Genomic DNA, 25,974 nt, shown 5'->3' with positions numbered 1-25,974 from the left:
GTATGGGTTGGTCAAGCCATATTGCATCACAGCTTTCTGGCCTTCCCTTACCAGCTTCCAATCCAAAGGTATCTATTGTCGTCGAGCAGGATTATTATGTACTGTTATTACTGGAAAGGCTTGTGGAATGAATTCTCCATCTATTACTGCATTGCGTATGAGGTCTCTCCATTTCTTAGCCAGATCATAGTCATCCAGTCGGGGGTCTCTGACCACCTGTGGGGGTGAAACTTTAACTTCTGGTTTCGTAATTCATTAAGTCATTTCAACACTTGATTAGCTATTGCTTTTGGCTTTTCTATCAGTTCCTCCAAGTGGGCCAAATCTGTTTCATATCTTCTCCGTGCCTTATTAATTCTTCCTTTAACAACTGTCTTTGTTGATCTTCCCCTTCACTAGATGTTGGGGGTGATGATGGAAGAGGAATACACTCAGGCATTGATGAGCTCAGGGGCAATGGCAGATCTGTAGTATCATGGGCAAAGTGTAACTTTCATTCTCTGCCAGGTACTCCTTCAGGCATGGCAACAGGTTGGGACAGGGCAGGACAGCGAAGGGTGAGTGGGAGGGGAGGAGAAACAATGCCGTGCATTCAGCTCCTGGGATGGTGACCTAGGGGGTTCGGGGAGGGAGTGGGGGATTATAGCACTATAAAGTCACCACCTCCAAAGAACCTCTTAGCATCTACTTGGAACACAGATGGCATAGCATTTTCTGCATTCATGGCAGCAGCTGCTGCCCACTCTGCTTGTAGCTGTTGTACAATGGATTATAGCAGTTTATACAGGCCAATAGCATCATTCAATGTGTCTCCTAGATTTTGTCAATATCCCATTTCATATACTTCCTGTGGGGAGGTGAAGAAACCTAAATCCCGTCCTCATCTTACAAGTTTTAAGAAAATCTCTCTTTCATAGTTGAATCCTTTCTCAGCAAGGATATGCTGAAGGGTGTTAATAGGGTTTTCCTCTTTGCTTATTGTCTTTCCCATTATACTGGTTTAGACAGCTCACTTGCATTTTCAGACATCTTTCAGGCAGGAATCCAGGCAATTTTCTGCCAAGGGTTCTTAATCCAAGAAATTTGGCTAATCAGGTTGGGGTCACCAAATCATAGAATGGTAGCAGTTGGAAGGGAACTTTAGAGATCATCTGCTCCAAAGCTCCTGCAGAAGCAGGTTCACCTAAATCAGGTCACATAGGAAAATGTCCAGGCAGGTCTTGAAGACCTGCAAGGAAGGAGACTCCACAACCCCTCTGGGCAGCCTGTTCCACTGCTCCATCACCCTCACAGTGATATAGGGTTTTTTTATGTTTAAGTGCAACTTTTTGTGTACCAGCTTCATCCCATTACCCCTTGCACTGTTGCTAGCTACTATAGAAAAATAGAGATGTCCCAACCTCCAGACACCCACTATTTAGATATTTATAAATGTTAATAAGTTCCCCCCTCATTCTCCTCTTCTCCAGACTAAACAGCCCATGTTCGCACAGCCTTTCCTCATATGAAAGATGCTCCAGTCCCCTGATCATCTTGGTGGCCCTGCGGTGGATTCTCTCCACACTTCCCTGTCCCTCTTGAGCTGAGGATCCCAGAACTGGACACAGTACTCCAGATGAGGCCTCACCAGGGCAGAGTAGAGAGGACGAAGAACCTCCCTTGACCTGCTGGCCACACTCTTCTTGCTGCATCCCAGGATGGCATTGGCCTTCTTGGCCACAAGGGCACATTGCTGGCTCATATTTAGCTTATTATCAATCAGGACTCCCAGGTCTCTCTCTGCAGAGCTGCTCTTCAGCAGTTCGACCCCCAGCCTGTATGGGTGCATGGGGTTGTTCCTTCCTAGATTCAGGACTCTGCACTTGTCCTTGTTGAACCTCATGAGGTTCCTCTCTGCCCAACTCTCAAGCCAGTCGAGATCCTGCTGAATGGCAGCACAGTCTTCTGGGGAATCAGCCAGTCCACCCAGTCTCGTGTCATCAGCGAACTTGCTGAGAGTACACTCTGTCCCCTCATCCAGGTCATTGATGAAGATGTTGAACAAGACTGACCCCAGAACCGAACCCTGTGGAACTTCACTGGCCACAGGCCTCCAACTCAATTCTGTGCCATTGATCACCACCCTCTGGGCTCTGTCATTCAGCCAGCTCTCGATCCACCTCAATGTCCACTCATCCAAGCCATACTTCTGGAGCTTTCTGATGAAGATGTTGTGGGAGACGGTGTCAAAAGCCTTGCTGAAGTCAAGGTAGATAACATCCGCTGCTCTCCCCTCATCTAGCCAGCTGGTTATGCACTCATAGAAGGCTATCAGTTTGACCAAACAGGATTTCCCCTTGGTGAAGCTATGTTGACTCCCCCTGATAACCGTCTTTTCCTTCATGTTCAGTGATAATACTCAGGATGAGTTGTTCCTTCATCTTTCCAGCGATGGAGGTGAGGCTGACTGGCCTGTAGTTTCCTGGGTCAGCCTTCCTGCTCTTTTTGAAGACTGGCGTGACATTGGCCTTTCTCCAGTCCTCAGGCACATTACCTGTCCTCCATGATTATTTAAAAATGATGGAGAGAGGTTTAGCAATCACATCAGCCAGCTCCCTCAGCACTCTAGGATGCATGCCATCAGGATCCATTGACTTATGAACCTTAAGTCTTTAACCTCTTCCTCTTCCACCCAGGGCAAGTTCTTTGCTGTCCTGGCCATCCTGTTATCCTTGCATTCAGTACTTCGGCCTTCTCGGCATCCTCGGTCATCAGGGCACCCTCGGCCCACATTCCCACTCATCATCCGTCTGTTGCTGATGTACTTGAAAAATGCCTTATTACTGTCCTTAACTTCCCCGGCTAAATTTAATTCTAGAAGGGCTCTAGCCCTCCTAGTTGCACCCCTGCATGCCCTGGCAATGATCCTATACTCTTCCCAAGAAGCCAGCCCGTTTCCAACTCTCATAGATGGCTGCTTTCTGCCTGAGTTGTCCCAGCAGATCCTTGCTCGTTCACAGAGGTCTCCTACCTACTTTTCCTCCTTTCTTGCACATTGGGACACACTGATCCTGGGCTTGGAGGAAGTGGTGCTTGAAGATTGACCAGCTCTCATGGGCACTTCTACCTTCTAGAATCATATCCCATGAGATCCATCCAAGTAGATCTTTGAAGAGGCCAAAATCGGCTTGCCTGAAATCCAGGGTCACGGTCCTGCTTTGCATCCTGCCTCTTCCACACAGGATTTTGAACTCTACCATCTCATGGTCACTGCAGCCAAGGTTGCCTCCAACCTTCACATCCCCAACCAGGCCCTCCTTATTCGTCCGTACCAGGTCCAGCAGCACACCCCTCCTTGTTGGTTCCTCAATCACCTGCAACAGGTAGTTGTCGTCAACAATCTGTAGGAACCTCCTGGACTGTGTGTGCTTGGCTGTGTGGCTATCCCAGCAAATATCAGGGTGATTGAAGTCCCGTATGAGGACCAGGGATTGTGATCATGAGGCAGCTCTCATCTGTTTGTAGAAGGCCTCATCCACTTCCTCCTCCTGATTAGGTGGCCTGTAGCAAACTCCTACAACAATATCACCTGCTTTGCCCTGCCCATTAGTTTTTACCCATAAGCACTCTACCCGCTCCTCATCCCCACCCAGGCACAGTTCGGTAGACATTAACTGCTCCCTCACATAGAGAGCAACTCCACCTCCACGCCTTGTTAGTCCGTCTTTCCTGAACAATACATAGCCCTCCATGGCTGTGCCCCAGTCATGGCAGCCGTCTCACCACGTCTCTGTGACTGCAATGAGGTCATAGCCCTGCATCCGCACCCATATCTCCAGTTCCTTTTGTTTATTCCCCAGGCTGCGTGCATTGGTGTAGAGGCAGCGCAGGGGCTTACTCAAACACACAGCTTTCCCTGGACGGATGCTGGAGGTTCCTGCCCGGTTTGGTTCTTCCTCAGGGTGATCGGCCTTCCACATCTCAGCCCAGTGTGCAGATTAAGGGCGCTTATCATTGCATTCCCTATCCTGCCCTGTTTCCCAGCTAGAGGGGATAGCTTGTTATATTTTGCTTCTCCCCCCACCCCCCAAGTCCCTTAGTTTAAAGACCACTACAACACCCTGTGCTCCAGGAACCCCTGGATTACCTCAATGAACCGCACACTTGAGAATAAATGAGCCTTGCCTCTGCTGTGTGTCCTGCCAATAAAAAAAAAAAATGTTGTAACAGTGCAAGTAATATTCATTCAAAGATGTAGAGAAACTAGGTAATGCACATACAGTGACATACACAGGCAACATAGTATCACTAACAGAGTTGACTCAAAGCCAAGCCCTTCCTTTGATAGCTACTTCCTTATATGCTGCTTCCGCCCATGTGATCACCCAGGGCCCAATTGATTAACTTGCAGCACCTGTTTCTGACAATTGGTAGTAGCTTGCTAGCTACATTAATTTGTCCCTACCTGTTGCCGCCATGGGCAACACCACCAGGCCACCCACACGGATTACTCAGCCCCCCCACTGAGGGGACAAGGTTCACCACACACTCAGCATGGATGATACTTTATTCCAACCCCTTGTTTACACCATGTGCTTATATCTGCTACCACCAGCACCTCCTCTCACTCGACCCCGTGGTGCCCACCTCTTCTGTACCTTCCATCTCTCACGTTACAACCTGATATCTTCCGGAAGCCTACTACAGTCTGGCACTGTTGAATCATGAAAAACTTATCTACACAGGAATGCAGATAAGGAGGCACTTCTTTATTATGCAGCCCTGGGAAAACAGGGGGGATAGCTCCTCCAAATGTGCTTTGTTGTTAGTTACCATTTTCAGGGTTTTTATACACCTCAAACCGAAGAATCACATTTGCCAACCACAGCATGCATAAAATGTCCCTCTATCATTTTTACCCTTTACCTTGATTGGTTCCTAACTATCATAAAATTTTCAAAATCACAGCGATTGGTCAAAAAAGATATCAGTCCCTTTGTTTTAGTAACAAGTAAGGTAACCTAACGAATACATATACCAAGGTCTTGTGTTTAAGGTAACAGCTAAGGTAACCTAACAAATACATTTACCAGGGTCTCCTGGCTAAGGTAACAGGTCCCTATCAGGTGTGGTATGTAACTCTTGCAGTTTGATCCTTATGTGATTCAAATGAATACTTACTTAATCAATAGGTATTTGAGTTATTTGCAAGTGCTTAGCTAATGGATTGAACTATTACTAGGTGATTAACAAGTGCTTAACAAGTGCTTGACTACTTATTGTGATAAGTTGTTAACTAAAATAATTGTGTAGCTGCAACATTTTCCCCCTTTGAAAGTATTGATAATCACATTCCAATACTTTCACTCTTATATTTCCCTTGTCTCCATAACAAAACCATGATTGTCATATGGTGGTGGATTACCTTTGAACAGATCATTGTCTGTTGACAATGCTGTCAAGTTTCTATTGCTCCATCGTGTTCTTCTCTTTTGATGCAACGATATGCCAAACAGATTGCCAGAAACATTATAATCAATAGCAGAAGTATTTCAATCAGTGACTTTATCCAGGATTTTAGGTCTAGGCCCAGTCCTTCAAAAACTTTATCTATCCAGCTTGTGTTCATGTCTTCCCTAATTTCCTGTGTTTCCTTTTCTATGTTACCTAATTGATCTAAATCGTGTTCTACATCTGTGGTAACATTTGGAATGTGTATGCAACAATGGTCTACTCTGTCTTTTAGGAGGCCACACACACATCATTTTCTTTCAGCAACAGCTTGTCCAGAGTAATTCTATTTTGCAATTGCATTCTAGAGGTAGCCTACAATTGTAAATTCAGTTGTTTAAATCCCTTTCTTGTCACATTTGCCAATCGTTCAACCTGTCCAGTCAATCTATACAGCCACTCTCTATTTCAGTAGGATGCTATAGGATTTAAGAGAGATTCTAGTGCCCAGACAATTTTTACTCCAGTACCTAGATCATTCCAATCATCATCATCTAATTTTGATCTTTTCACTCTTGTCAAATGCAAACTTTCTAAACTGCCTTTAAAGGGAGATTTTTTCCAAATTGGGCATAATGTAGGCAATCCCAAAGTTATTTGTTTGACTTTTCCATCTACTGGCAGGTGAGATGTCCATGTGCCATCACTCATAGCCCAGACCAGATGTCCTGGGCTTGGAATCATATATCTTTGACAGTTAATTCTCCAGAGGCTGGTCACGTCTAAGTTGTTCTTCAGTCCTCTGCATAAACAACCAATCTTCAAGGCTATTGCTAATGGGGGTACACGCTGAACTGCTTGACTCACTGTGCAGCAATTGTATATTTGTTCACACTCCCACCAAGGGACCTTTTTCTCCTTCTCTTTTGTCGAAGTACCTCTCTCTAATACTAACCTGCTTACTGAGAATTCAAATCCATCCCATTCAAAGCACGAAGATGTCTTACCCATGTATCTAAATTGTAAGTTTACACTAACACCCCAAACTGAATTCCATTCCTCCTCCCTGTTTGCTGTCTTGTTAACCTGTTCACATTCCCATTCCATAGTCATTCGAGACACATTCCTTGTTTTTGGTTCATCATATCTGCACCACTCAACATCTCCAAATCTTCCTATGGTGGTAAATTGAAAGTTTAGCAATTTATAATAGTCCACTCTATTACCAGGGTGTAGGCACAAATGTAGCTTGGACCAGCCAGATTGAATAAAGATGGTAGGGACAAGTTAATGTAGCTGGCAAGCTACTTCAGAAACAGGTGCTGCAAGTTAATCAACTGGGCCCTGGGTGATCTCATGGGCACAAGCAGTATATAAGGAGGTAGCTAGAAAAGGAAGGGTGGCTTTGAGTCAACTCTGTTTGTTGTACTATGTTGCCTGTGTACATCTCTGCATGTGCATTATCTAGATTCTCTATGTCATTGAATGAATATTGTTTGCACCACTACAACATTTGGTGACCCCAATGTGATCAGCTGAATTGGTTGGATTAAGAACCCTTGGCAGAAGATTGCCAGGATTCCTGCTTGAAAAGGCAAGTGACCTGAGTAAACTGGTATAATTGGAAAAATGATGAGCAAAGAGGAAAATCCTATTGATACCCTCCAGCATAGCCTTGCTGAGAAAGGATTCAATTATGAAAGAGAGGATTTGCTAAGACTTGTGAAATGGAGACAGGAAGTAGGTCTCTTTGTCTCCCCCCAAGAAGTATATGAAAAGGTACATTGGGAAAATCTAGGAGACATGTTGAATAATGCTATTGGCCTGTGTAAATTGGTGTCATCTATTATACAACAGCTAGAAGCTGAGCGTGCTACAGCTGCTGTCATGAAAGCAGAAAATGCTATACCATCTGCGTTCCCAGTAGATGCTAAAAGGTTCTTTGGAGGTGGTGACTTTATAGTGCCATCAGCTCCATCTCTAGAAGAAAATACTAAGAGACTCTTTGGAGGGGATAATGTTGTAATACCCTCGGGTCCACCTCTAGAATATGGGCCAAATAATATGGGGGTTACCTAATGATTTTCCCCCCTAAACTTCCATGCAATAATGTACCATCTTTTCCTTACTTTTTGTCTTCTACGGGGAGAATAATTCCAAAATTTTATCATCATCCCCAGAGGACTTTCTGGTGGAGTATCTGGCAGCCTATCTTTATGGCCACCTATGGGATCAGAGGGCTTCCTCTTCCTCTGTCCCATCTTCCAGAGTGCCCTTGACTCATCCTCACAATCGTTCCCCTCAGTTGTGACCCATGCCCTTGTGGGCAATGGGAACTGCACTACTGGAGCATCACACTCGCTTGGTCTCCTTGAGACCTCTCAGTCACCTGCATTCTAGGAAACCCACCCCGACTGAACGGAACCACGCAAATACTTACTCAATCCAGAGTCTTCATTCGGATCTTTGTGCACAAAAATTATGGGGTACTGCAGGTTTATTTGTGTATTTGCCAGGTTTGGAAGGGGCTTGGATTACAGAGTTTGGCAAGGGAATTTCCCACACCAGGGCAATCCGCAGATGAGGTGCCCCCCTAGTCCGGGAATCTAATACCAAATGTACCTGTATCCGAGTCACGGCACCAAATTGTTATAAATTGCTGTGATAAAGTTCACTAGCCAATTTAAGTGACTCGTAGATCAAATTTACTAAGCAAGCGGCAAATAAGCAAAACAGTGCTGGGTATTTTGCTCCAGCCCCCCCCCCCCCCCCCCTTGTCAGTCAGGTGCATCGCTGGGATGAAGTCAGTAGTCTTCCTCTAGTGGCCCACTCATGAACTCTTCTCTTGGCTCTTATCAGCTCATGCGCAACCTATTGTACCTCCTATAAGCACCTTAGCCAACTGTACCTGTTCACATTGTAGAAACTTTATGGTTAAAGTTTTACAGGATTTTTACAATGACTTTAAACGGTTCCTTGCACAACTATTCTTTCATGATTTGATTAATGAACATGACCTTTTCCATTACACTGTTGCAGGGGTTGGAGTAGGTGCACTGCCTGTATGGTGGTTTAGCCTGATGTCCACCAAGTCATAGAATAAACTGGACTGGAGAGAGAGAGAAATATAACAAATGGCTTGTGAGTTGAAATAAGGATGGAGAGATCACTCGGCAATTAGCATCATGGGCAAAATAGACTCAACTTAGGGAGAAAAAGGTTTGATTTATTAAAGAAACAATAAGAGCAGGGAGATGAGAAATAAAACTGTCTTAAAAACACCTCCCCCCAATTCTCCTCTTCCTGGGACTCCCTTTCCTTCCCCCCCCAGTGGCGCAGGGGATGGAGGTTGCGGTCAGTTCGTTACAGATGGACTTTGCTGCTGCTTCTTCTCAGGGGGAGGCCTCCTCACACTTCCCACTGCTACACGGGACAGTCCCAGATCAAGGCACCTTCTCTTCCCCTGGAGGGTGCTGAATAGTGTTGAACAGGGCTCAGTAGGCATGGGCCAGGGTCCAGCACGTTGCAGTGATTTGTGTCTCTCTTGATTTGCCAGTGTGACAGCATACTTCCAAATATTTATTAGTTTTTCTGGATTCTGCACTTTTTCTGGGATGAAGTTTCAAAACACTGGAGATCCAAAACGCTATCCTAGGTACTTGCCCATATTATCCCATACACCCTACTGCTCATAATTATCCAACCTTGAGGCAGATCTCTGGATGATCCTCTTAAACAGTTTCACTCTAAACCAAGACCTGAACCACATTCTGGAGACCTGGCAATAGGACTATGCTATTTTCAACATTCCAAGGATATTAAAAATTTCCAAAATTCTCAAATGCTGTTGTCATTAGCCTGGTGGAGAAGGGGAAGATAAGGGAAAACATCTCCTCCATAGGTTGGGTCCCTGAGGAGAAAAGGTAAAAAGTGGAAATGTTAATAGTTTCTAAGAGATGGCTCCTGAAGTACAGATGTGATGGCAATACTGAGTAAAGACCAGATTAGTTCCATGACCTGTAATTTTATTATACAATAAAACAGTACTACATACTGTGCAAAAGCAAAGCGATAACCTTAATGCACCTACCATAGATGATAAGCAGCACCACAGGAAATATATAATGGCAAGAAAGAGATTACAAAACACAACTCTAAGAACCAATGCTACAACTCTGAGCCAATAAATCAAAATTGTTACCAGCGACTCTTTAAACTAATATAATGAATGCTTATAACAACTTTTGTTTTAGCATGTTCTGGTCAGATCTGTTGTTATCTCAACCCTTTGAGTCTTACATCAGGTGCCACAAAGGACTGTTGTGATTTAACCCTGGATGGCAACTAAGCACTACACAGATACTTACTCCCTCCTCCTCTGCCCCGTGGGATGGGGAGAAGAATCTGAAAAAAAGTAAAAATCATGGGTTGAGATAAGAACAGTTTAATAACCAAAATGAAATTAAATATAATGATGACAATAATGATAATAAATAATAATTTTAATGAAAAGGAAGATAACAAGAAGACATAAATAAAACCCAAGACAGACAAATTATGCACAATGCAATTGCTTACCACCCACTGACCAAGGCCTGAGCCGCGATCTGCCCCTCCTGGCCAACTCTTCCTGTTTATATACTGGGCATGGTATGGAATAGCCCTTTGGCTAGTTTGAGTCAGCTGTCCTGGCCATGTTTCCTCCCAGCTTCTTATTCACTTCCTTGCTGGCATAAGCATAAGCACTACTTAGTAATAACTAAAAAAATCAGTGTGTTATCAGCATTGTTCTCACACTACATCTGAAACACAGCCCTGTTTCTCTCCATTTATAAGCCTGATGTGCAAAAATGTCTAATCCTAGTTTTCCAGTAGAAGAAACTAGAATTATCATAGCTGTTACAGAGGGAAAGTTGATGCTCTGTGACTCAGAAAGGAGAAGCTAATAGGGATTTTTGGTTTAATTTTCTTTTATTTCATCTTGGCTTTCCTTTGACTTCTCCCTGCAATCAAGTAATCTATGTTTTGAGCCTACAAACAGTTCAGAGTCTGAAATTACTGCCATCACAGTGGCTTCACTAGCTAGACTACATCAATGCTAGAGGGCACCAACCTTGATTCCTCTAGATGTTCTTTTATCTGTCTAGGGGCTACTTCTCTGAGAAAGATAAATGGAGACTTTAAAGGTTGTGTTGTAGAATTGGATAGCACAGAAATATACTTTGTTCAATGGAGTTTTGGGGTCAGATTTGTTAGTTACTGTAGGTAGATGATGCAGCTCTGTTGAAGACTATATACTAAGATTGACGTGCACATATCTTCTGAAAAAAAGGAATTATTGTATTTTTAATAATTTATCAGTTTGTTAATAAAGACACAGGCATATGTTTGCTACCTGCTAATAAAGAGGAACTGTAAAAATCCAAATTGTGCTATTAGCTGTTGGCTTTGTGACAGAAATGAGATCTGAAAGTAGAGGAAGTAAGAAGTTGTCAACTGTACATTGGTGGCTGTGTCTGCTATTACATTGTTGATGCTGAGTCAGAAATTGAGGTTGTGAAATGTAAATTGACTTGCTAGGAAGTAGGTGAGCATTGTAGCTTAGTTGATTAAGATACAGTAACATTAGAAAGAGTCAGATGGAGAGGTTAGTTAGATCTGTGTTTAATCATCTAGACATTACTGTTTCCAAAACAGTAATTCGTCTAGTTTCATTAAATTTTCAATAATTATTAAGTACATCTTTTAGTTAATGTTTTCAGCCTGCAACATTCTAAGTTTATTGTTTCCAAGATATTAAAGTAAACATTAGAAGTCATAGTAACCATTTTATGCAAAACAATTTAAGGAATTTTATGCTAAAGTTATAAGAATGCCTTCACCATTTAAACCAAGTCACTCAGAACTAAGGATATATTTCAAATGCAGCTATTTATGCAAAGAAGTAGTAGCATCTTGAATTTATTGCAATTAATTCTGTATGTGTTGTTTCTCTTTATTTCAACAGGTAACTGAACTAGAGTGTGTGAGCAGTCAAGCCAATGTAGTCCACACACATAAAACAGAATTAAACCAGAGAATACAGGAGTTAGAGTCTATGCTGAAGAAAAAAGAAGAGGTATTTTCTAACATTTATTCTTGACTTTTCTGTTGCATCATTTCTAAAGGCTTTCGGTATTAAACTTGTGATGGCTGATAAATACTGTTTTATTTGCTAGAGATGTTACAGAGTAAAATATATTTTTCACCTTCTTTGAAATGATTAATATTTCTCTATGTATATATCCAATCCAATATGGAGCTGGGTATCTGAACAACAAAAAATAAATCATTTTTTCTTCTTTGTTTTTACCAAGAATCTCTTTTTACAAAAGTAAGCCTGCATTGAGGCATATGTACTTTCTACAGAGCAGTCATCACATTGATGCAGTCCAAATTAATTAAGAATGCTTTCGTTTTTCTGAAGACTAGGGTTTGGAGCAAGTCTGTCTTTTTCAGGCCAATCTGTTTTTCAGGCTATGTTAATATAGCTTACTTTTATGACTCCTAACATCAGCTATTTCCTTAAACACATAACAAACCCTCAGCCTGTAGCGTGACGATCTGCCTTGGTCTGGACCAGCAGCAGGAAAATACAAGGAATTGGAGTAACACCTATACTGGTGCAGCTCCTAGAGAAAAGCAGATTTGTGCCACAGAATCATCAAGAATCACCCCTTTATGAATGGGAAAAAGGAGGTGTAAGGAGCCACATATGAAGGATTGTTTGCCCTGTGTAAGACTAGATCTCTTGAGCCCTCCATGGCAGATGTAGTGGGCACTGGTGTGCATGTTCAGAGGGGCACTGTATCTTGCAGGGTCTTGCCTCATGGGGCTGTTGTTAGGCATTTCCAAGGAGGGTGAATAAAAGACACGGTAGTTACAGAATATCCTCCCAAAACAGAACAAAACTGAGGTGGTTTAAACCCAGCTGACAATAAACCACACAGTTACTCACTTTTCCTTACTCATCCTGGTGTGCCTCATGGGTCCTGTCGTGGTTTGGCCCAGCCAGCAATGAAGCACCACGACAGCCTCTCACTCGGTGCCCCCCATTCACCCCCACCCTCATTAGGATAGCCGAGGCCCCAGCAAAATGGGAGTAAAAAAATAGGCAAGGTTGTTGGGGATTAAGACAAGGGCAGGGAGGGCTCACTGCCAATTACATTTCCGGGCAAAAGAGACTCCAGTACTCAACTTAGAGAGGAAAGTAGGAAAGTTTATTCTACTACTTACAAGAAACAGAACAGAACACAAGCAAAAAGGGAGTAGGATGATGAGAAAATTACAACCAGCACTTTAAGATCTCCCTCCCCCATCCCTTCTTTCTTCCCAGGCCCAGCACAGTGCTCCCAATATCTCTACCTCCTCCCCCCTCAACAGCTTAGGGAGGTAGGGAATGGGGGATATGGTCAGTCTCTCACAGATGGGCTCTGCCGCTTCTTTCTTCTCAGATGAGGACAATTCTTGGTATTCTTCCCCTGCTCCAACATGGGGTTCCTCCCCCAGGACACATTCCTTAACAAACTTCTCTGGTGTGGGTTCTTCCCAGCAGCTGGGGCTTCTGCCAATACAGGGATGGAGTTCTTAATGAACATCTCTGGTGTGGATTCTTCTTCATGGTTGCAGTTTCTGCAGATGCAGGATACCCTCCCTCAGGACATAGCCTCTTCTGGGCATAATTTTAATGAGCTTCTTTGTCATGGGTTCTTCCCCACAGTTACAGCTTTTGTGAATATCGGTTCCCTCCCACAGGACACGACCTCCTGCAGCCATAGTCACTGCCCCTAGCATGGGGTCTTTAATGAAGAGAATCGCTGCCCCTGGCTCAGGGTCTGCTTTAGCTAAATGAGTCTCTGCCCTTGATGCGGGGTCTTCAGTAAAATGAGTTTCTGCCCCTGATAAGGGGCCTTTAATGAAATACAAACAAATCTCAGCTTCACTAGTCCTCTCCATAGAATGCAGGGGAGTCTCTTCTCCAGTACACCTCCTCCTCTCTTTCCTCACTGACCTTGGAGTCCGCATGATTGCTTCTCTCTCTCTTCCCACTCCTTGTACCTCCACCAGCTAGAAAAGAAGAAGAACCCTCCTCTTCCTGCTTCTTTTTAAAAGGTGATCGTGGAGGCATCTAATTGGCTCAGCCCCAGAAGCAGGTCTGACTCAGAGCTGGGGAGAGTTTCAAACAACTTCTTACAGGAGCCACCTTTGCAGCTCCTTCCCCCTTACCAGAAACGTCTGTCATGTCAAACCATAACAGCTTCCCAGGGCTCATCAAATTGATGCCAACCTTAGCACAGATGCCCGCTTAGCATAACACACTTCAGTCCTGAGCTCCTGCCCTCAAGCAATCCAGGGGGCACAGTCTCCAGAGTAGCTGGGACTACAGGCTCCTGCCACCCTTATATCCTCCTATTGAATAGCCTGGCCACACCCCCTTGCAGCATCTGGGGAAAGTTAACCCTATCCCCACCAAACCCAAGACATTATCCACTCCTTATTCTATACCATCTATGTCATGTCCAGATAATACACATTCTAATGTTTTACCAACATTTTTCTGTCATTGATAGATATATACACATACAGATATCGTTCCCTTAGTCCATGGGTGTTGAGTCAATTTAGTCCATGACTTTAGGGCCCCACCTGTCATGGCAGTCTTCCAGGTTTCCTGCTCAGATGATATCAACCCACTGCTTCAGCTCTCTAGTCTCAGCTGTGGGTGCATCTCCCGTATGAGATTACCTCTTTCTGAGAAGCACACTCATGGTAAAGGGTTGCCAGAAAACACACAAGGCAGACGTACAGTAACATGAATCAGACCCACAAATCCACAGGCTGTTACTTGAATTTCCTGTGATAAAACTGGCTCTAGCACTCCAGTGCATGAATACAGCCCTTGCAAATTAATAAAGCCCTGGGTCTTAATGACAAAGTGGTGATTATTTCATAATTAATACCATTTAGTTCAGTGGCTATTCTCGCTCAAAATCAAATCCCCGAGGTACACATAGAACTTCCCCATCCTTTCACATCACCCACCAAGTGCATCCAGGTCCTTAGGCAAAAACCCAAACTGTCTTCCCTAAGATATTCTTAATACGTATTACAGGGACTTTATTCCCTTCCACAGCGTGTAGAATTTCTGATTGTGCAGGGCCAGCCTGATTGTCAGATCTCCTTTTATTGACCATCCAGGTGGCATTTGCTAGATGTGTGTCCCAATCTCTGAAGGTCTCACTCCCCATTGCTCTCAATGTCATCTTCAACAGTCCATTATATCACTCAATTTTCCCAGAAACTGGTGCATGATAATGGATGGGATAAACCCACTCAATGCCATGCTCTTTGGCCCAGCTGTCTATAAGGTTGTTTTAGAAATGTGTCCCATTGTATGACTCAATTCTTTCTGGGGTGCCATGTTGCCATAGGACTTGCCTTTCAAGGCCCAGGATGGTGTTCCAGGAAGTGGCATGAGGCAAAGGATATGTTTCCAGCTGTCCAGTGGCTGCCTCCACCATGGTGAGGACATAACACCTCAGCGAATTAGTGGGACTGTGTAACGTAATCTGCCAGGCCTCTCCGTATTTATACTTGAGCCATCATCCTTCAAACCACAGAGGTTTCAACCACTTGGCCTGTTCGATGGCAGCACATATCTTGCATTCATGGACAACCTTGTGCCATAGCATCCAAGGTCAAGTCCATCCCTCAGTTACAAGCCCATCAATAGGTGGCATCTCTTCCTTGATGTCCTGAAGCATCATTGGCCCACTGAGCTACAAATAATTAATCTTTCTGTTGCCACTCTAAATCCACCTGAGCCACTTCAGTCTTGGCAGCTTGATCCACCTCATGGATGTGCTGATGTTCGCCCGTGGCTCCGTTCTTGGGTATGTGGGCATCTACATGTCAGACCTTCACAACCAGCTTCTCCAGGTGGGCAGAGATGTCTTGCCACAATGAGGAAGCCTCAGAGGTCGGTGCTGGGACCAGTACTGTTTAATATATTAATGACCTTGATGAGGGAACAGAGGACACTGTCAGCAAGTTTGCTGACAATACTAAACTGGGGGGAATGGCTGACACACCAGAAGGCTGTGCTGCCATTCAACAGGACCTGGAAGGTTGGAGAGTTGGATGGGGAGAAATCTAATGAAATTCAACAAGGGCAAGTGTAGAGTCTTGCATCTTGGAAATAATAATTCCATGTACCAGTACAGGCTGGGAAATGAACTGTTACAGAGTAGTGTAGGGGAAAGGGACCTGGGGGTCTTGGTGGACAGCAGGATGACGATGACCCAGCAATGTGCCCTCATGGCCAAGAAGGCCAATGGCATCCTGGGGTGTATTAGAAGGGCTGTGGTTAGTAGGTCGAGAAAGGTTCTTGCCCCCTCTATTCTGCCCTCATGAGACCTCATCTGGAATATTGTGTCAAGCTCTGGGCCCCTCAGTTCAAGAAGGACGGGGAGCTGCTGGAGAAAGTTCAGCGCAGGGCCACAAAGATGATTAAGGGAGTAGAGCATCTCCCTTATGATGAAAGGCTGAGGGAGCTGGGGCTCTTTAGCTTGGAGAAGAGACTGAGGGGTGACCTCATTAATGTTTACAAATATGTAAAGGGCAAGTGTCAGGAGGATGGAGGCAGGCTCTTCTCAGTGACATCCAGTGAAAGGACAAGGGGCAATGAGTGGAACATAAGAGGTTCCAAAGAAATACAAGGAATAATTTTTTCACTGTGAGGGTGACAGAGCACTGGAACAGACTGCCCACATGGGTTGTTGAGTCTCGTTCTCTGGGGACATTCAAAACCCACCTGGATGAGTTCCTGTGTGACCTACTCTAGGTGGTCCTGCTCTGGCAGGGGGATTGGACTAGATGATCTTTCAAGGTCTCTTCCAGCCCTTAAGATTCTGTGAGTCTGTAAACAAAAATCCTACTTTAACCTGACTTCCTCTGGAGTCTGGGGCTCCTGAGGACAGTCTCCGGCAGTAGACAGAGGCAAAGAAGGCATTCAGTAACTCTTCCTTTTCCATATCCTCTGTCACCAGGGCACCCGCCTCATTCAACAGTGGGCCTACATTGCCTCTAGTGTTGGTTTTATCCGCAATGTATTTGAAGAAGCCCTTCTTCTTGTCCTTGACCTCCCTTGCAAGGGACAACTCCAACAAGGCTTTAGCTTTCTTACTTGCCTCCCTACGTCCTCTGACAACAGCCTTATATTCATCCCAAGTGGCCATTCCCTCCTTCCATGATCTATAGACTCTCTTCTTCCACTTGAGTTTGCCCAACAGTTCCCTGTTTAACCATGCGGGTGTCCTGGCTCCCTTTCTTGATTTCTTAATCACTGGGATGCTCTGATCCTGAGCCTGGAAAAAGGGATCTTTTAATATAGACAAACTATGTTGGGTCCCTTTGTCTTCTAATATCCTGTCCCACGAGATGTCCCCTAGTAATTGCTTGAAAAGGCCAAATTTGGCCCTCCTGAAGTCCAGGGTTGCGATCCTGCTTGGTATTTTGTTCCTATCACACAAGATCCTGAATTCCACCATCTCATGGTCACTGCAGCCAAGGCTTCCCTAAACTTTCACCACTTCAACTAGACCCTGCTTGTTTGTGAGTACAAGATCCAGTAGTGCTCCTCTCATAGTTGGCACGTGCACCATTTGCATTAAGAAGTTGTCATCAATGCACTGAAGGAACCTCCTGGCTAGCCGTGTAGGTCTTCTAGCAGATGTCTGGGTAGTTGAAATCACCCACGAGAACCAGGGCCTGTGTTTTTGAGGCTGCTCCCAACTGCCTGTAGAAGGCCTCATCAACTTCCTGTGGCCTGTAATAGACACCAACAACAGTGTCACACATGCTAGCCTGCCCCTTAATTCTAACCCACAAACTCTCAACTTGCCCCTGGCATAGGGTGTTTAATGAAGTGCAAAGAAATCTCTGCTTCAACACTCCTCTCCATAGGATGCAGGGCGGGGAGGTCTCTGCTCTAGCACACCTCCTCCTCTCTTCTGTCACAGACCTTGGGGTCCACATGGTTGCTTCTCTCTCTCTTCCAACTCCTTGCACTACAACTAGCCAGAAAAGAAGGAAGGACGGAACAAGAAGGAACATGAAGAATCATCCTCTTCCAGCTTCTTCTTCTTAAAAAGTGATCATGGAAGAGCCTAATTGGCTCAGCCCCAGAAGTAGGTTTGGCTCAGAGCTGGGGAGAGTTTCAAGCAAGTTCTTACAGAAGCCGTCTTTACAGCCCCTTCCCCATTACCAGAAACAGCTCCATGACAAACCATGACAACCCCTGACTCCAAAACCTGAGGGGTCCACCTCAAGTCTCACCAGGTGGTTTTTGCCAGAGGCTCCAGATGGGGCCATTCTCTCCTACTGCAGTGTAAAGCACATTTTTCACATCTGCCTCTGTCTGGACTGGCCCAAGGGCTAAGCAATTCCTTGTTTTATATGTTGAAATCCTTATTGATTTTCATGGCCCCTTTTGAAGTAATTTTTCTTGTGGGTGACTTGATAGAGAGGATTTATAGTCCTACTGAAGTCAGGAACGTGAATCCTCCAAAAACCCACAATGTCTAAGAAAGATTGAGTTTCTTTCTTACTGGTTGGGGAAGACACTGCAGTAATTTTGTTGATGATATCCATTGGGATATGCCAATGACCATCTTGCCATTTTATTCCTAAGAATTGTATCTCCTGTGCAGGCCTTTTGCTTCATTTTATGGCAAAGCCGACATTCAGTAGAATTTTAACTATTTTCTTTGCTTTTTCAAAAACTTCTTTTGCTGAATTGCCCCACACAATAACGTCATCAATGTATTGTAGGTGTTCTGGGGCCTCACCCTTTTCCAGTGTGGCCTGGATCAGTCCATGACAGATGGTGGTGCTGTTCTTCCACCCCTGGGGCAATTGATTCCAGGTGTACTGAATGCCCTTAGAGGTGAAAGCAAACTGGAGCCTGCACTCTACTACCAGTGGAATTGAAAAGAATGCATTAGTATTGTTGATAGTGATATACCATCTGGCTGTCTTGGATTCCCGTTCATATTTCAGTTCCAGCATGTCTGGCACAGCAGCATTCAGCGGTCGTGTAACTTCATTCAGGCCACAATAGTCTACTGTCAGTCTCCACTCTCCGCTAGACTTTCATACTGGCTATATGGGGCTGTTAAAGGTCCCTGTAGTGCACCTAGGGAAATGGCTGGGGAAGGCAGTATGGGTTGCACCTCCCATGGGAAAGGGCAAACCCTTTCATGGGATTGTCTTTGCTCAGGGGCCTGGGTGTACTTTGTGGGTGATGAGAAAGGATGGGGAAACTCGATGTGTGCCTCAAGGAGATTTAATTTTGGGAGAGAAATAGCCTGTTATGTGAGTTGTCTGTTGTAGGCGATGAGGTATGAACTTTGCAAGAAACTGGATGAGTGGACAAACCAAGCTGATGCTGGTGCCCAACACCGAACACACTGTTTCCCCTGACCTGGATATCTATCTTGATGGATGAGTGTCCTGGTTTAGCAAGAAGCAGCTTTTGTTTGGTAACAGGGGGAGCGGGTTGCAGTGAAGACCCGGTAAAGAGTTTGTGGACTCTCCTCTGGCTCCTGGGTTCACACCCAACTCCGTCCCAGCTGGGCCAATCTGGCGCTTCTGCAATCACTATTTAGGGATGGGAAATTGAAGTGCTGGCAGAAGGTATAAGAGTGATTACAAGATGGAGGCGACCACGCGGACCCCACAGTCAGAGAAGGAAGAAGGAAGGAGAAGCAATAGACCAGAGACTCCTCTGAACGCCGTAGCAAGAATGCAGGCTGTACCCCTGCAACCCATGGAGGGCCATGGCAGGACTTAGAGTTACCAGCAACTTCGTGTAAGTGAGCCCGGATGGGCGAGGGACTGTGTGGGGAGACGGCCATGGCACAGGCCATGCTGGAGAGCCTGCACGCCACAGAGCAGACCCACATGAGAGGCAGAGAGGAGCTGCAGCCTTTGGAATAAATGTGCGTCAGAGCAGCCCATGTGTGTGAGGTACCCCACAGACTTTCAGGGAGGACGGGTGCGGAGCCCACCTGTCCTGAGGAGGGACAAATAGCAGAAGCTATCGGGAATAGACTGACTGAGATCCCCACTCCCTGCCCCCCTGGGCCTTCAAGGGGGGAGGAGGAGGTAAAAACACCGGGATCAGGGCTCTGAGCCCAGGAAGAGGGGAGATGTGGCAAGAAGGTGTTCTTTAACGGCTGGTCAGACTCTTCGTTGTTGTACTACTCTGTGTTGTTTTACTTTGGTTATGTTTTTGGGTTTTAAGGTTATGTTTTAGTTGATGATGCATTACATTATTTTCTGTTTTCTTCCCCAAGCCCAGTAGCCTGGTCTGTTTTGTCCTGAACCTTAAGCGGCAATTAAGCTCTCCCTGCCCTTTGGCAATCTTCAGCCTCTTCAGTACTTGAGGCTAATCGTGGTCTTTTGTTCCTTGATGGACCTAAACCATGACAATGAGACCTAAGTTATGGCCTGCTTCACTGAACATCTACAGAGGATGAAAGATACAAGAATGTTGGTTTGTTCAATGCAAGATGCAAGAAGGAATACAAGAATGGTGTTTGTTTGTTGAAGAGTCGGAGTACTGGTTAATGAGAGTATATAAAAATGTATATGGGTTGCTAAGATGGTTTGTCTGAGCATGACATAAATGGTATGGAATAAAGGGTGGAGATTGTACTGGGTCTGGGATGGTAGTGATTTTCCACAGCAGCTCTTGCAGTGCTGTGCTTACTGTTGGTATTGATAGCACATCAATGTTATGACTACTGCTCGCACAGCATCAGGGATGTCCCTCTAGCATTCCTTCCTCCACCTTCACCAATAGCTGTGACTGGGCACAATCTCAAAATCTGTGGTTTGAACCCAGCTGGATGTCAGCTCAGTAATATAAACTGGGGGAGAGGACGAGGAAGGGGGGAGCAAGATTCATTTTTGGCCTTCCAAAAGCAACCGTTATGCATATCGAAGCTCTGCTTCTCAGGAGGTGACCGGATATTGCTGCTGATGGGAAGTAGAGAGTAACATCTTTATTTGTTTTTGCTTTGCTTCTCGCTCACTTTGGTTCTTTATTAAACTGCTTTTATCTCAACCCACGAGACTCTCATTTTCTCCCCTTCCCTGTCTTGCTGAGGAGGTGGGTGATAGAGTGGTGTGGTGGGCACCTGGCATCCAGCTGGGTTCAAACTACCACATATGGTATGGAATATCTCCTTGGTCAACCTGGGTCAGCTGTCCTGGCCATGGTCCCTCCCAAGATTGTGCCCACCCACGGCTATTGGTGAAGGTGGGGGAAGGAATGCTGGAAAGACAACTCTGATGCTGTGCGAGCAGTAGTCACAACATTGATATCCTTCTTCTGTCCCTTCTTCTTCTTCTGGCTGGTGGTGGTGCAAGGAGTAGGAACAGTGAGAGAAAGAACCATGCAGACTCCAAGGTCAGTGATGAAAGGGAGGAGGAGGTGTGCTGGCGCATTCTACGGAGAAGACTGGTGAAGCTGAGATTTTTTTTCATTTCTTTAAAGACCCCCGCATCAGAGGTAGAAACTCAGTTTGATAATGACCCTGTATCAAGGGCAGAGACACATTTTGCTAAAGCAGGCCCTGAGCCAGGGGCAGTGATTCACTTCATTAATGGCCCCAAGCCAAGGACAGTGACTATGGCCAGAAGAGGCCATGTCCCGAGGAAGAGACCCAATATCCACAGCTGTATCTGTGGGAAGGAACCCACTACAAAACAGCTCATTAAACTTATGCCCAGAAGACACCATGTCCTGAGGGAGGGACCCTGTATCTGCAGAAACCGCAACCGTGGCAAAGAATCCACAGCAGAGATATTCACTAAGGACTGTCCCCCGTGTGAGGGACCCTGTATTGGCAGAAGACGCAGCTGCTGGGAGGAACCCACACCAGAGAAGTTCATTAAGGACTGTGTCCCAGGGGAGGGACCCCCCGTATCGGAGCAGGGGAAGAATGCCAGGAGTCCTCCTCATCTGAGCAGAGAATAGGCAGAGCCCATCTGTGAGAGATTGACCCCATTCCCCAAGCCGTCGAGGGGGGAGGAGATAGAGATATTGGGAGTGGTGAGCTGTGCCTGGGAAGAAAGGAGGGATGGGGGAAGGGAGATCTTAAAGTGCTGGTTGTAATTTTCTCATCATCCTACTCCCTTTTTGCTTTTATTCTGTTCTGTTTCTTGTAAGTAGTAGAATAAACTTTCCTACTTTCCTCTCTAAGTCGAGTACTGGAGTCTGTTTTGCCCAGAACCGTAATTGGCAGTGAGCCCTCCCTGCCCTTGTCTTAATCCACAACAACCTTGCTTATCTTTTTACTCCTATTTTGCTGAGGCCTCTGCCATCCTAACGAGGGTGGGGGTGAATGTGGGGCACCGAGTGAGAGACTGTCATGGTGCTTCTTTGCTAGCAGGGCCAAACCACTACACTCTGGAATTTTTGATAAATTCGCAAAAAGAGCCAGAGTTCATTGGGTGGCGTACTCGTACGTCTGGGACTTCCTTTTCCCCCTGGTTGGGGCAGTGGATGACCAAATTCTTGGGGCATTTCTGACAGTCAGTCCATCATCCCACACTGGTGAGGAGATGCAGAGGCTCTCTTCATAGTTTTGCAACCAAGAAGAGATTCTCTCCACTGTTGGTATATCCATGTCTGGGTGATACACCATTGCCAAGATATTAGAATACGAAGCTGGGACACTCTGAATCACTTTCTCAACATGGCCCGTGTACACTGGAGATTGTCTGGATCTGTGGAGGCCTCACTATTATCTAGATCACTATAAATGACTTCCAGCTCAGCTAATTCCCTTAGGTACTGGATGCCTTCATCTGTTCTAGTCCACTTTCCTCAGGCATTTACCAGATCCTTCTTGAATGGGTATCTTGCCACTGCATTTGAGAGGGGCTGTTTCCAGAGACTGCAAATTGAGGTCTTCTTTCCAATGTCTCTATCAATTCCCTGGCCCCTAGTGAGAGATCTCAGCTGTTGGGCTTCTCTGTATGGACTTGTTGACCTCCGTATCCACTGTTTCTTTTTCACTACCGGGGCAATTACTGTGGTCGTTGTTTGATTCCCTGAATCTACCATGGTGGTCTCAGATACAATTTGAGTTTCCACCTCAACCATAGTTCTCTGAGAGGACTAGAATGCAACTCGGTAGGCAGAGGCTAGGCCCCAGTATAGTGCCTGAACCTGATGGGCCTCATTTAATGTAAAACTGCAATTATCGGGCCCCACATTGGGCGCCAAAAAGGCTGAAGTAGTTTGACCCTGGCTGGTTGACAGGTGCCCACCACACCGCTCTATCACCAGCCTCCTCAGCAAGCCCGGGAAGGGGACAAAATAAGATGAGAGTCTTGTGGGTTGAGATAAAAGTAGTTTAATAAAGAAACAGCAAAGGCGCACATGCAGGAAGTGAAGCAAAAGCAAATAGCAGTAGTAGTCATAATATTCATATCAACAGTAAAGCACAGCACTGCAAGAGCTGCTGTGGAAAATCACTACCATCCCAGACCCACTACAATCTCCACCCTTTATTCCATACCATTTGTCATGCTCAGACAAACCATCTTAGCAACCCATATATATTTTTATATACTCTCATTAACCAGTACTCCGACTCTTCAACAAACAAACACCATTCTTGTATTCCCTCTTGCATCTTGCATCGAACAAACCAACATTCTTGTATCTTTCATCCTCTGTAGATGTTCAGTGGAGCAGGCCATAACTTAGGTCTCATCCATCAAGATGGATATCCAGGCCAGGGGAAACAGTGTGTTCAGTGTTGGGCACCAGCATCAGCTTGGTTTGTCCACTTGTCCGGTTTCTTGCAAAGTTCATACCTCATCGCCTACAACAGACAACTCACATAACAGGCTATTTCTCCCCCAAGATTAAATCTCCTTGAGGCACACATCGAGTTTCCCCATCCTTTCTCGTCACCCACCAAGTACATCCAGGCCCCTGAGCAAAGACAATCCCACGAATGGGTTTGCCCTTCCCCAGCCATTTCCCTGGGTGCACTACAGGGACCTTATCTCCTCCCACAGTATGTAGAGGTTTTTTTTGGGCAGGACCAGGGTGGTTAGTTGAACCTCTGCTTTTAACTAGTCAAGTTACTTCTGCTAAATTTTTATCTCACTGCTTCCATGCCCCATTTCCCAGTGCTCTCAAATTGGTCTTTAGAAATCCATTATATTTTTCAATCTTTCCAGAGGCTTGTGGGTGATAGGGGATGTGGTATATCCACTCAATGCCATGTTTCTTTGCCTGGGAGTTTATGAGATTATTTCGAAAATGAGTCCCAATGTCTGATTCAATTCTTTCCGGAATACCGTTTTGCCATAAAACTTGCCTTTCAAAGCCCAAGACAGTATTTCGGGTAGTGGCATGGTTTACAGGGTGTTTCCAACCAACCGGTAGTTGCTTCCACCATGGTGAGTATGTAACGCTTGCCTTGGTGTGTTTGTGGTAGTGGTCCAACATAGTCTATTTGCCAGGCCTCACAATATTGAAAACCTAGCCATCGGCCTCTGTTCCAGGGAGACTTGATTCGTGTGGCTTGCTTGATTAAAGTACGTTTCACATTCTTGGGTATCCTGTGTGATGGCTTCCATGGTCAAGTCCACCCCTCGATCACGAGCCCATCTATATGTTGCATCTCTTCCTAGATGTCCTGATGTTTCATGGGCCCATCGAGCTATAAATAGCTCATCTTTACACTCCCAGTCTAGGTCTACCTGAGCTAGTTCAATTTTAGCAGCTTTATCTACCTGTTGGTTGTTCCATTGTTCTTCATTGGCACGGCTTTTTGGCACATGAGCATCTACATGACGTACTTTCAGAGTCATGTTTTCCACCCGAGCAGCAATGTCTTGCCACAATGCAGCAGCCCAGATGGGTTTACCCCTGCGCTGCCAGTTGGTCTTCTTCCATTGCTGTAGCAGTGCATAGGGCATTAGCCACCATCCAGGAGTCAGTATAGAGTACTGGCCACTTCTCTTGTTCTGCAACCTTTAGAGCTAGTTGGATCGCTTTCACTTCAGCAAACTGACTTGACTCACCTTCTCCTTCAGTGGCCTCAACAACTCGTCGTGTAGGACTCCACACAGCAGCTTTCCACTTACGATGATTTCCTAAAACGCGGCAGGATCCATCAGTAAACAAAGCATAATGCCTCTCATCTTCTGATAGTTCATTATATTGTGGTTCCTCTTGGGCACGAGCTACTTCCTCATGTAATGCTCCAAAATCTCTGCCTTCTGGCCAGTCCATGATCTCTTCCAGGATTCCTGGGCGATTAGATTTCCCCAGCCGAGATCGTTGTGTAATCAACGCCATCCACTTACTCCATGTAGCGCTGGTTGAATGATGTATAGAAGGGATTTTCCCTTTGAACATCCAATGTAGCACAGGCAGATGTGGTGCCAAGAGGAGAGAAGCTTCTGTGCCAATGACTTCTGAAGCAGCTCGAAGTCCCTCATATGCTGCTAGTATTTCTTTTTCAGCTGGGGTGTAGTGGGCTTCCGATCCTCGATATCCTTGGCTCCAAAACCCTAATGGTTGACTTCGGGTTTTTCCAGATGTTTTCTGCCAGAGGCTCCAGGTGAGACCATGCTCTCCAGCGGCAGTGTAGAGGATATTTTTCACATCTGGCCCTGTACAAATGGGCCCAAGGGCGACTGCACGAGCTATTTCCTGTTTAATTTGTTGAAAAGCTTGTTGTTGCTCAAGGCCCTACTCAAAACAGTTCTTCTTTCTGGTTATTCTAAAGAGAGGGCTCACAAGCTGACTCTAACCTGGAATATGCATCCTCCAGAATCCCACAAAGCTAAGGAAAGCTTGTGTTTTTTTCTTATTAGTTGGTTGAGACATAGTCGCTATTTTGTTCACAACATCCATAGGCACATGCCAACGCCCATCTTGCCATTTTATGCCCAAGAACTGGATCTCTTTTGCAGGTCCCTTTACTTTGTTCCTTTTTACAGCAAAACCGGCTTTTAGAAGAATCCGAATTATTCTTTTCCCCTTCTCAAACACTTCTTCTGCCTTGTTGCCCCATACAATTACGTCATCAATGTACTGTAAATGTTTGGGGGCATCACCCATTTCCAGCACAATTTGGATTAGACCGTGACAAATTGTAGGACTATGTTTCCATCCCTGGGGCAATCTATTCCAGGTATATTGGACACCTCTCCACATGAAGGTGAATTGTGGCCTGCACTCTGCTGCCAAATGAGAGTCTCGTGGGTTGAGATAAAAGCAGTTTAATAAAGAAGCAGCAAATCTGCGCAAGTGAGAAGCGAAGCAAAAGCAAATAAAGCTGTTACTCTCTACTTCTCATCAGCAGCGATGTCCTGCCACCTCCTTAGAAGCAGGGCTTCGGTACACATAACAGTTGCTTTTGGAAGGTCAAAAATGAATCTTGCCCCCCCTCCCCCTTCCTGCTC

General features: G+C 45.4%; 1 pseudogene; it reads left to right on the top strand.

The window, feature by feature from the left end:
- The window catches only part of LOC133628509 (homer protein homolog 1-like), a 175,229-nt pseudogene that overhangs the window by 124,348 nt on the left and 24,907 nt on the right, over nt 1–25,974 (top strand).

The sequence above is a fragment of the Colius striatus genome, chromosome W, assembly GCF_028858725.1.
Source record: "Colius striatus isolate bColStr4 chromosome W, bColStr4.1.hap1, whole genome shotgun sequence".
Taxonomy (NCBI): Eukaryota; Metazoa; Chordata; class Aves; order Coliiformes; family Coliidae; genus Colius; species Colius striatus.
This window is presented reverse-complemented; position numbering and strand designations above follow the sequence as displayed.